At 42.9% G+C, this 10,899-nt stretch overlaps 1 long non-coding RNA gene across 1 annotated transcript; it reads left to right on the top strand.

Moving 5' to 3' along the window:
* The first annotated feature begins 3,392 nt into the window (after nt 1-3,392).
* LOC109899055 (uncharacterized) lies at nt 3,393-9,991 on the top strand. Its single transcript, XR_002256418.2, has 2 exons — nt 3,393-3,928; nt 9,437-9,991. It is a non-coding gene; the product is annotated as an uncharacterized LOC109899055 (long non-coding RNA).
* The last annotated feature ends 908 nt before the right edge of the window (nt 9,992-10,899 follow it).

Below are 10,899 nucleotides of genomic sequence, written 5' to 3'. Positions count from 1 at the left end.
CTGGTATGTATTTTATGGCTTTAAATCTCTAAATGAGAAAAATGTTGTGTTGTTGTTGCCACGGGTGCTCTACACTCCTCCTGTGCTTTGCTTTGCACTGTCTGTGTTTTCATTTTCATTTTCTGTGTACTGTATGCTCAAAGTAAACGAGTGAACAAGAAAAGGGAGAGAGGGGATAGAATAAAGAGAGAGTGGGAGAAGGAGGTAGAGTGAAAGAGTGAGTGAAAGCAGCAGTCAGGAAAAAAACACTGCAGCAAATATTTCTGAAGTTTCCTCTTAGTCATGCCTTATCTGTAACAGGATTTCAGGTTGTGGACTGGATGTGGTGAGCAGATGATACCCCTAGTACACACCACTGGAGCTGCTCTGTGCAACTAGCTACTGTACTGTATGTTTGAAATATGTAGTGTGTTATGTGTTGCGCTGCCTAGTGCTGTGACTCCAGCCTCTCTCTAATGTCTGGTCTGGGATGAGGAGGGATGTCCAGTCCAGCAGCTCTCTCAGGTTGGATATGTGTGTGTGGAACCAGTATAGATTTAGACTAAGTCTTACAGTACAGTAAACCTTCCTTGAGGCAACCCCCCCCCCCCCCAAGTCAATGATTTGAACGCTACTGACAGAGAGATGGGGGGGGGGGGGACTGCTAAACGGTCCTGGCTCAGTTGAGGCCGTAGGGAATTTTGTTTACCTTGACTTCCCTCAGTAACTCCCCTTCCCCTCAGCCCAGAGCTCAGCTCAGCTAAATGCGGCCTGTTTGAGCCGTTCGCTCACAGCGTGGAAGGAGCAGGGGCCTGAAACACAATGTTTGCATCCCAAATGGCGCCCTATTAGTGTACTACTTTTGACCAGGGCCCAGATCAAATGTAGTGCACTATATAGGGAATAGGGTGCCATTTGGTATATATTCATGGGAACACTGGGCCAGGAGGACAGAAGTTCCAGGACCAGTCCTGTAATGCCTGGTTGGTTGTCAGACCCAGGTGCTTTCATGGAGGATTTGGAGACCCCAACTCTTCAGGAAACAGAAGCCCAACACCGGAGCACTTAACTCCTTCATGTGTGACAGGAGGGGAGGCAGGTAGCCTAGTGGTTAGAGCTTTGGACTTGTAACCGAAAGGTTGCAGGATCAAATCCCCATGCTGACAAGGTAAAAATCTGTTGTTGAATATCGCATTCATTTAAGCAAATTGCAGGTGTGCGAAAGAGTGAGTACAATTGTATACAATTTCCACAATAACTACATGCACATGGCTTGCTGATCAAAACTGATGAGTTGATTCTCAGTGAAATTGTTGTACTCTTCACAACTTTTTTCATCGTGTGAGCCATCACATGCTAAATTATCCATTCAATTATCAAAATCTGTCAGACATGCATGTATATTCCATAAATATCTATGACATGAAACGTTTGTGATGTCTGCTAAATTGGCAAATTACCTGCCAGGTGACATAGTAATGAAATAGGAATCACAATCTTACCAATCAACCAATCAAATTTGGAAGCATATATGTGGAGCTTGCACAATCACTACCATTTTTTAACACGGAGGAACATCACAACCCTGAACAGCAGCTACATGCTCGTGGAAGTGAAAAAAGAAGATGTGTAAGAATGCGTGGTGGTGGTGTTAGGGGAAGACATAATAGAGGAAGAGGTAGAATGCAAAGAATAAGAGTCCCGGATGAAATCAAAGCCACAATTGTGGGACATGTCATAAACCACGGTCTTACAATGGAAGAGGCTGGTCATAGTGTTCAGCCTAATGTAAACAGGTCCACAGTGTCATCAATTGTGCAAACATTCCGTAGGGAAAACAGCTAAATATGTACAGATTATTTTACTTTCGTTACAGGATTTCATTGACAAGAATAGAGAAACTATTGTAAAGGTAAATGCAAGTCTGAAAATCACAATGTACCTTAAGAAATGTATGAGGAATATACAGTAATACAGCAAAATTTGAATACAATATACTACAATGCTACTCTGTAGCACGATGTATTTGTGAATTCTACATGTCATATATAGGACTGCACAACGACCTCATGCTGTTGGCAGCGCAGCAGTATTCAGCCATCAGCAAGAACAAGACATTTGCAACATGGTCATAGCCAACAATTCCGTCAGGCTAAGAGAGATCCAAAATGCAATCATATATGACAACAATATATTCGCAAAAATCAATTCTGTCAGCATTTCCACTATAGACAGAGTTTTGAAAAAAAATCTAATGACTATGAAACAACTGTACAAGGTGCCATTTGAGAGGAATAGTGACCGATTGAAGGAGCTGCGGTACCAGTATGTCCAGGTAGGAGATGTGGTACCAGTATGTCCAGGTAGGAGCTGTGGTACCAGTATGTCCAAGTAGGAGCTGTGGTACCAGTATGTTCAGGTAGGACCTGTGGTACCAGTATGTCCAAGTAGGAGCTGTGGTACCAGTATGTTCAGGTAGGAGCTGTGGTACCAGTATGTCCAGGTAGGAGCTGTGGTACCAGTATGTCCAGGTAGGAGCTGTGGTACCAGTATGTCCAGGTAGGAGCTGTGGTACCAGTATTTTCAGGTAGGAGCTGTGGTACCAGTATGTCCAGGTAGGAGCTGTGGTACCAGTATGTTCAGGTAGGAGCTGTGGTACCAGTATGTTCAGGTAGGAGCTGTGGTACCAGTATGTCCAGGTAGGAGCTGTGGTACCAGTATGTTCAGGTAGGAGCTGTGGTACCAGTATGTTCAGGTAGGAGCTGTGGTACCAGTATGTTCAGGTAGAAGCTGTGGTACCAGTATGTCCAGGTAGGGGCTGTGGTACCAGTATGTCCAGGTAGGAGCTGTGGTACCAGTATGTTCAGGTAGGAGCTGTGGTACCAGTATGTTCAGGTAGGACCTGTGGTACCAGTATGTTCAGGTAGGTCCTGTGGTACCAGTATGTCCAAGTAGGAGCTGTGGTACCAGTATGTTCAGGTAGGAGCTGTGATACCAGTATGTCCAGGTAGGAGCTGTGGTACCAGTATGTCCAGGTAGGAGCTGTGGTACCAGTATATTCAGGTAAACCATTGGTGTGCACATGGTATATTGTACAGTGAGTTTTACTGTACTTCAATGATGCCTGTATATATTTCTTGAAGTTGTAAATACCCATAAGAACAGAAAACATTTATACTTTACTAAACTGTGTAATTCTAGAATAGGCTATGTGAAACAAACCTTCTATTTTGTTGCTATATAGAGAATAATGGAGCTGGAAGGACATGAAATGACCCACATTCTTGTTTTTGTGGACTCGCCTGGGTTCAATCTGGCCAAAGGCAGGAGGCGTGGCCACAATCTCATTGGACACCGAGTCACAATTGCCACACCAGGCCAACGTGGGGGCAACATTACAATGTGTGCTGCCATTTCTGAGAATGGTGTGAGCACACATATTCCACACATTGGGCCCTATAACACCCAACTTCTCCTGGCCTTCCTAAATACACTTTACAGAGACCTAATACCAGAACACCAAAGAGGTTTAGTTAGACCAGATTTGCCATATTATGTAATTGTGTGGGATAATGGTCAGCTTCCACCGAACCAACATTGTTAGGAAATGGTTTGCTGCACATGAAAGGATAACAATGGAGTTCCTTCCCACCATCCTCCCCTTTCCTGAATCCAAAAGAAGAGTTTTGTTCAGCATGGAGGTGGAAAGTATATGACTATCAGGCACAAGATCAGATGTCTCTGTTAGATGCTGTGAATGCCGTTTGTGAGGACATCACAGCGATCATTGCAGGGGATGGTTGAGCCACGCAAGGAGATTTTCCCCCCCGGTGCATCACAAGGGAAAACATCAGATGTGATGTTGACGAAAGTCTCCGGCCAGACCAACAAGAGCAACAGGATGTCCACCAAGAAGATGGGAACTTGTAGTGTTACGTACTGTGAGGAGGTACAATTTATAGTTTTTTTTGTGTGGCAAATTTTCTGTTCACTATATATGACTTTACATGTCAGAAATATGTAAAAATGGACATGCAAATGTAAATGTTCTGTTTACATGTAACACATTGCTGCAAAAATAAATTTGCTGTATACATACAAATGTGCATATCCTTTTTCTGTCTACTACAGTATTGACTTTTCCCAGTAAACTTTGACCTACTGTTGAAATCGGTATCTAAAAGCTCAGTGTGATTGATACACAATAGCATTCAGCTAGACAAAACTGAAATTATTGTATAGTACAGTAAGCAGTCAGTGTCAGAACAGAACTGAAATGTGTATATAATAAACACTTCCAGGGTTGACTGCCATGTTGAAAAAACATCTAAACATTTTAACCAGTACGGCTCACATGATGACAAAAAACATTTAAATTTTGGTGGCATTGGCCAATTTAATGACACAATAACTTGAATTTGAAGCATGAATTAAATGTTTTGGGTGAGTTACTACATTTTGCAGACATGCAATAGAATTGGGATGTCCCATAAAACAGTTGTGACAATTGCACTTACAGTTTAGAGAATGTTAAGACTGTTTAAGAAAATGAGCCAAAGCGATTGAGAAAACATTATTTCTAAAAACCAGCTGAAAATCCAGTGTTTTTATGTTAAAGAGTTGTGTTCTATTTAAGTCTTCTATGATATAAAGTGTAATATTGGGATACAAAACTTAAAATGGAATACATTTAAATATCTGACATGCTGCAGGTGTTTTTTTCAAAGCCCATAACCATGTGTGTGAGTTGTACACTTTTGTTTCAGAGTAGATTGTTTAAGACTACCAAGAAACACTCCGTGTGACCCTGATGTGACCCTGATTTAGCCCACTGCAGTAAAAGGTTAAAAACCTCAGACCCTCTTGATTCCTTTCTCAAACCAGGGTAGACTCGCAGAGTGTTCATGTTACCGCGGTTTGGTAATATTCTAACAAGTGGTGCATTATAGTCTTTGAGATCCCAGCTGGGGAGGAGGAGGAAGAGAGGGAAAAGAAATGCAAAGAGAGACATGCTTATCTTAGCCTAGCTGTGGGCTTGGGGAGACCTTATTTGGCCACGTCTGAATAACATGCTACGAAGTTGGCAAAACGTTGATTCTGGCACTTTGCAGGCATCCTCTCTTTTCACAAAAGAGACTTGTGTGTATAAAGTTTGCATTTCAAAGGTGTTTTGGATGCTATTAAAAAACAACAACATATAAACTAGTGTTACTGGCACAGAAACACTAAGTGATACACTGATGCAATGAAAGTGACTAGTATTCATAGGACAACATCCTTTTTTTTTTAAATGTCCAAATCAGGGAACTAATGGGAATAGAAGGGAATGGCAGTATTATTTTCTCAGCTTTTTGGGGGTTTTGAATGCTCGCCCAGAGTGTGTCTGTTTGTGTGCTCACTGCTCATACGCGGAGAGGAGATAGAAGCCTCATCTTTCATCTGTTTTCCTTTCACTATTTATCTTTGAGCAGAACATTCTGGGAATGTCTTTTTCTCTGCTCACTGGCACTGCGCTAGGCCGCTATAACCACACAAATGTGCGGAGCAGGATTTTAAATTTACATGTTTCACGGAAAGAGTCAGAGTTCAACCTCAACCTCCCATTGACTTACATTATGAACACAATGATAACATGGGAACAGAACAGAGACAAGTACTGCTCTGTAAAGATCAGCCTAGTACTGACCTCCCTATCAGGGCCAAGGGCAGGCTGGTTCAAACAGTTGGAGATAAGAGTCAATGAGGCATGATGTGAGGGTCTACTAGATGGCAGAGATTCACATTAAGGTGCACGCACACACACACACACGCACGCACGCACACACACATGCGCACACACGCGCACGCACACACACACACACACACACACACACACACATACACACACACTATCTATTAGTCAATATATAGACCTCTTAAAGGCCCAGTGCAGTCAAAAACATGATTTTTCTTATATATTTCCACACTATGTTGGATTTGTGAAATTGTGATCATGCCAATTTAGTGTAAGAGCTGGCTGATATTTCAGCCTGTTCTGGTGGAATTTAGTTTTGGGCCTGGTGTCATCACAAGGTGGTAATTGAGTGAATAGACCACTAAGAAAGACAGTTCCAAACCTCTCTGACATGAAGAGCTATTTTCCAGTTTTCCCCTCCCCACTCAGACCACACCCAGACAGTCCTAGCAAAATTATAGCTTGATAAATTGCTCTTTCTAAGAAGCTATTTCTGTGTCTTTTTCACCCTTTTAAATTGAAAACAATCACAGTAGGAATGTACTCTCTCTGAGATATATACACTGCTCAAAAAAATTAAGGGAACACTTAAACAACACAATGTAACTCCAAGTCAATCACACTTCTGTGAAATCAAACTGTCCACTTAGGAAGCAACACTGATTGACAATACATTTCACATGCTGTTGTGCAAATGGGATAGACAACAGGTGGAAATTATAGGCAATTAGCAAGACACCCCCAATAAAGGAGTGGTTCTGCAGGTGGTGACACAGACCACTTCTCAGTTCCTATGCTTCCTGGCTGATATTTTGGTCACTTTTGAATGCTGGCGGTGCTTTCACTCTAGTGGTAGCATGAGACGGAGTCTACAACCCACACAAGTGGCTCAGGTAGTGCAGCTCATCCAGGATGGCACATCAACGCGAGCTGTGGCAAGAAGGTAGCTGTGTCTGTCAGAGTAGTGTCCAGAGCATGGAGGCGCTACCAGGAGACAGGCCAGTACATCAGGAGACGTGGAGGAGGCCGTAGGAGGGCAACAACCCAGCAGCAGGACCGCTACCTCCGCCTTTGTGAAAGGAGGAGCACTGCCAGAGCCCTGCAAAATGACCTCCAGCAGGCCACAAATGTGCATGTGTCTGCTCAAACGGTCAGAAACATACTCCATGAGGGTGGTATGAGGGCCCGACGTCCACAGGTGGGGGTTGTGCTTACAGCCCACCACCGTACAGGACGCTTGGCATTTGCCAGAGAACACCAAGATTGGCAAATTCACCACTGGCGCCCTGTGCTCTTCACAGATGAAAGCAGGTTCACACTGAGCACGTGACAGACGTGACAGAGTCTGGAGACGGCGTGGAGAACGTTCTGCTGCCTGCAACATCCTCCAGCATGACCGGTTTGGTGGTGGGTCAGTCATGGTGTGGGGTGGCATTTCCATGGGGGGCCGCACAGCCCTCCATGTGCTCGCCAGAGGTAGACTGACTGCCATTAGGTACCGAGATGAGATCCTCAGACCCCTTGTGTGACCATATGCTGGTGTGGTTGGCCCTGGGTTCCTCCTAATGCAAGACAATGCTAGACCTCATGTGGCTGGAGTGTGTCAGCAGTTCCTGCAAGAGGAAGGCATTGATGCTATGGACTGGCCCGCCCGTTCCCCAGACCTGAATCCAATTGAGCACATCTGGGACATCATGTCTCGCTCCATCCACCAACAGACTGTCCAGGAGTTGGCGGATGCTTTAGTCCAGGTCTGGGAGGAGATCCCTCAGGAGACCATCCGCCACCTCATCAGGAGCATGCCCAGGCGTTGTAGGGAGGTCATACGACACTTGGAGCCCACACACACTACTGAGCCTCATTTTGACTTGTTTTAAGGACATTACATCAAAGTTGGATCAGCCTGTAGTGTGGTTTTCCACTTTCATTTTGAGTGTGACTCCAAATCCAGACCTCCATGGGTTGATACATTTGATTTCCATTGATAGTTTTTGTGTGATTTTGTTGTCAGCACATTCAACTATGTAAAGAAAAAAGTATTTAATAAGAATATTTAATTCATTCAGATCTAAGATGTGTTATTTTAGTGTTCCCTTTATTTTTTTGAGCAGTGTATATATATACCAGTTAAGTCAGGCTAAGGCACAGAGACCAGAGAGCTAAACCATTGGAGAGGCAGGCATACCGTTTCATGAAATGTGTCTGAATCAATTTAGTGAGGGGGAGTTAGTTGTTTACGAAGGTCTTAAAGTAGGATAATTTTCTTTGTATGCAGGACACTGTTTAGAATATTGTTTGCTGTGTTACTTAAATGATCACCAAGAATGTGTCGTTTCAACACCAAAAGCCTGGTTCAACATATTCTTGCTATACAAGACTTCAACTACAAAAGTTGCTATTTTACAGAGCTTTAAAGCTTACTTTTGAGTTAGGCCTCAAACTTTAGTGCATGAAAAGTACCTAGAATATACTGGATGATTAATGCACTGTCAAGTATACATTTTGTTTGGGACTTGTGAGCTTTGGAGTGTTTAGTTCAGAGATTTGAAGTAACCTGTTTTGTTTATTATTGATGCAAACCAGAAAGAATCCAAAACTAAGTTGTGCGGCACACCATTGTGATTTAATGAAGGAGCACACATTGAACACATTTAAAATGTCCATTGTGCCAGAGTATTTGTCCCTGCATTTACTTTGATTTTGATTTGGCACTGCAGCTGCCCACAAGCTCGATGTAGTCTCTTTTTAAACAAGAAAAAAGCAAAGATACCATACTAAAACCCATATCGTTTTTTTATTTGCCCGGCTCCTCTATTTGGGCTCCTGATAGGCGCAGCGTTCTAAGGCAATGCATCTCGGTGTAAGAGGCATCACTACAGTCCCTGGTTCAGATCCAGGCTGTGTCACATCCGCCCGTAATTGGGAGTTCCATAGGGCGGCGCACAATTGGCCCAGCGTCGTCCGGGTTTGCCCGGGGTAGGCCATCATTGTAAATAAGAATTTTGTTCTTAACTGGCTTGCCTGTTTAAATAAAATAAAATAATCTCCATAGGTTTACATGTTGTGACAGTATAATAAGTAACTCTTTCGAACACAATACAAATGTTTGAATGTATTTGATGTAAAAAAAACAAAATGTGGGTCCCCCAAAAAGAACATGTTCAGCAAACAGATCGAACAGCAGATCCATTATTACAAGCAGCAGTAATAGTCGGATATAATCTGACCTTTGGAGTAGGTTTTTAATGCCTAGCTCTGCTGCTGCATGCTAGACAGATGCTTTCATCTGAACAAACTTTGCAGAGAGAGGCAGGCAGACGTGCTGCTTGCAGCTGTAACCCATGTCCCTTGCTCATGGCCTGGTTAGGAGGTTAAAGAGCGACAAACAGTGAGAGACACACGGAGGAGCCTGTCACAGACAGGTCACAGCTACCGTATAATGTGCATTGTAGCATGGGTGGCAGTGTGTGTGCACTAGCAAGTAGCATCTGACTTTGCACAAACTACTTGATATACTTACAACACTTTCCATTATCAAGAGATTTACAGTATGTAAGTGTCATATCACCTCTGATTCACCAACTGCTTCCTTACATGAATGAATGAGATTGAACAGAATGTAGTGACTTTAACCCTGTCACCCCCCCCTCCCCCCCGCTGTACTGATGATGATTATGATGATGGTTAACATTGTCCTCTCCTCCCTCCTCCCTGCTCATTTAGCTCCTGCTAGGTATGATAGGCTCCACTGACGAGGTCCTTCTGGAGGCAGCCGCTGTCTGTGTGGCTAACATCCGCCGTCTTTGCCCCGGCCAATAAGAAGGCACGATGCGGTTAACCAATCACAACCACAACGACCTCCCCAGCAGCTACTGTGTCCTCATCATCACCTCTTATTGCTGATTGGATGTCATGGGTCCAGGTGTACTCCAGTAGCCTTCCATCCACAGAGACTTTTCTCACTATGCCTCTATCCTTTCCGCCCATCCCACAGAATATAGGTGTGATTCAAATCAAATATGATGAGTGATGCATGTGTATTTATGTCCCTTCTTCCTTCTGCCTCCATCTGTCATAGTGGGAAGCTTTTAGTCCATACTACCCATGAATTTAGATCATTATTTCATTTGGAGGTCAAGCAAACATATAGGACCTACAAACATGTGTGCCCATGCCAGATACCCCATCCCTGTACCTGAGAGTGAAGCGGTTTAGAGCATGTATTGTTCAGTCACATTCCTTACGTAATAAACATGAGACACTGATATCTAAACAAGACCACATCTGGTTGTGTTACTCACTTCAACACATGCACCTTAAAACTGAAAATATTTCTGTGAATCACAGGGAACACAAACACAGACACAACCTTCAATGAGTCATTGAGAGATATTGGGAACATAATAATGCATTGTTGGGTCAGTATATATTAGATTTGCTTATTTGCTCAACAGTCTGTCTGTCTGTATACAAAATCAAGAAGATATTCTCGTAAATGTTGAATGATACTCATAAATTCAATCAACATTGACGTAAACGGGCAGAATACGGCGATAACATCGCAGAATATAATAGAAGGTCCCTCCTGCACTACAAATATGAGTAAATATGAATCTTAACATGTAATTGGTATGAGCAGTTTCCCTATTAATCACAATTACCTAATGTATTATCTGTTGCATTATGGGTAGACATGGCCATTATAAGTAATTGGGAAAATGTATATTTGAAATGTCCTCATTATTTTTGCCTGTAAAAAAAAACAAGCAAATAAGTATTTGTGGGCACTGGGACCACCTTAGAACCAAAAAACTAGCGTGGCATCTGCTCAACAATACCCATTAAACGACTCATACGTGACCAGAATCTTTCTAAGATCCAATAACTATTGCTGCCTATTTATACAAATAATGACTTGAAAAAAAAGAGAGAATGTATTGCTTTTTTATTGAATAGAAAACAAAACATAACAAACGTGAAGGGATTCAATAAGAAGAATGAATTGCTGCTTATGCTCAGACATCCCTACTAGTGTGGTAGGAAACTTGATGAGTGAGTATGTTCTCCTCCTCCTCTGTCTTGTGTCCAGTGTCCTTAGTCAAAACAGGCCATGTTAGTTTCCATTGTTTTACAATGGGCTGCATTCAGGCAGGCCATGGCTGCTCCACCTCTCCTCTGGTCTGGCT

The sequence above is a fragment of the Oncorhynchus kisutch genome, linkage group LG11 (genome assembly GCF_002021735.2).
Source record: "Oncorhynchus kisutch isolate 150728-3 linkage group LG11, Okis_V2, whole genome shotgun sequence".
In the NCBI taxonomy this organism is placed as follows: Eukaryota; Metazoa; Chordata; class Actinopteri; order Salmoniformes; family Salmonidae; genus Oncorhynchus; species Oncorhynchus kisutch.
Note: the sequence above shows the minus strand (reverse complement) of the source record. Positions and strands in the feature narration are given on the sequence as shown.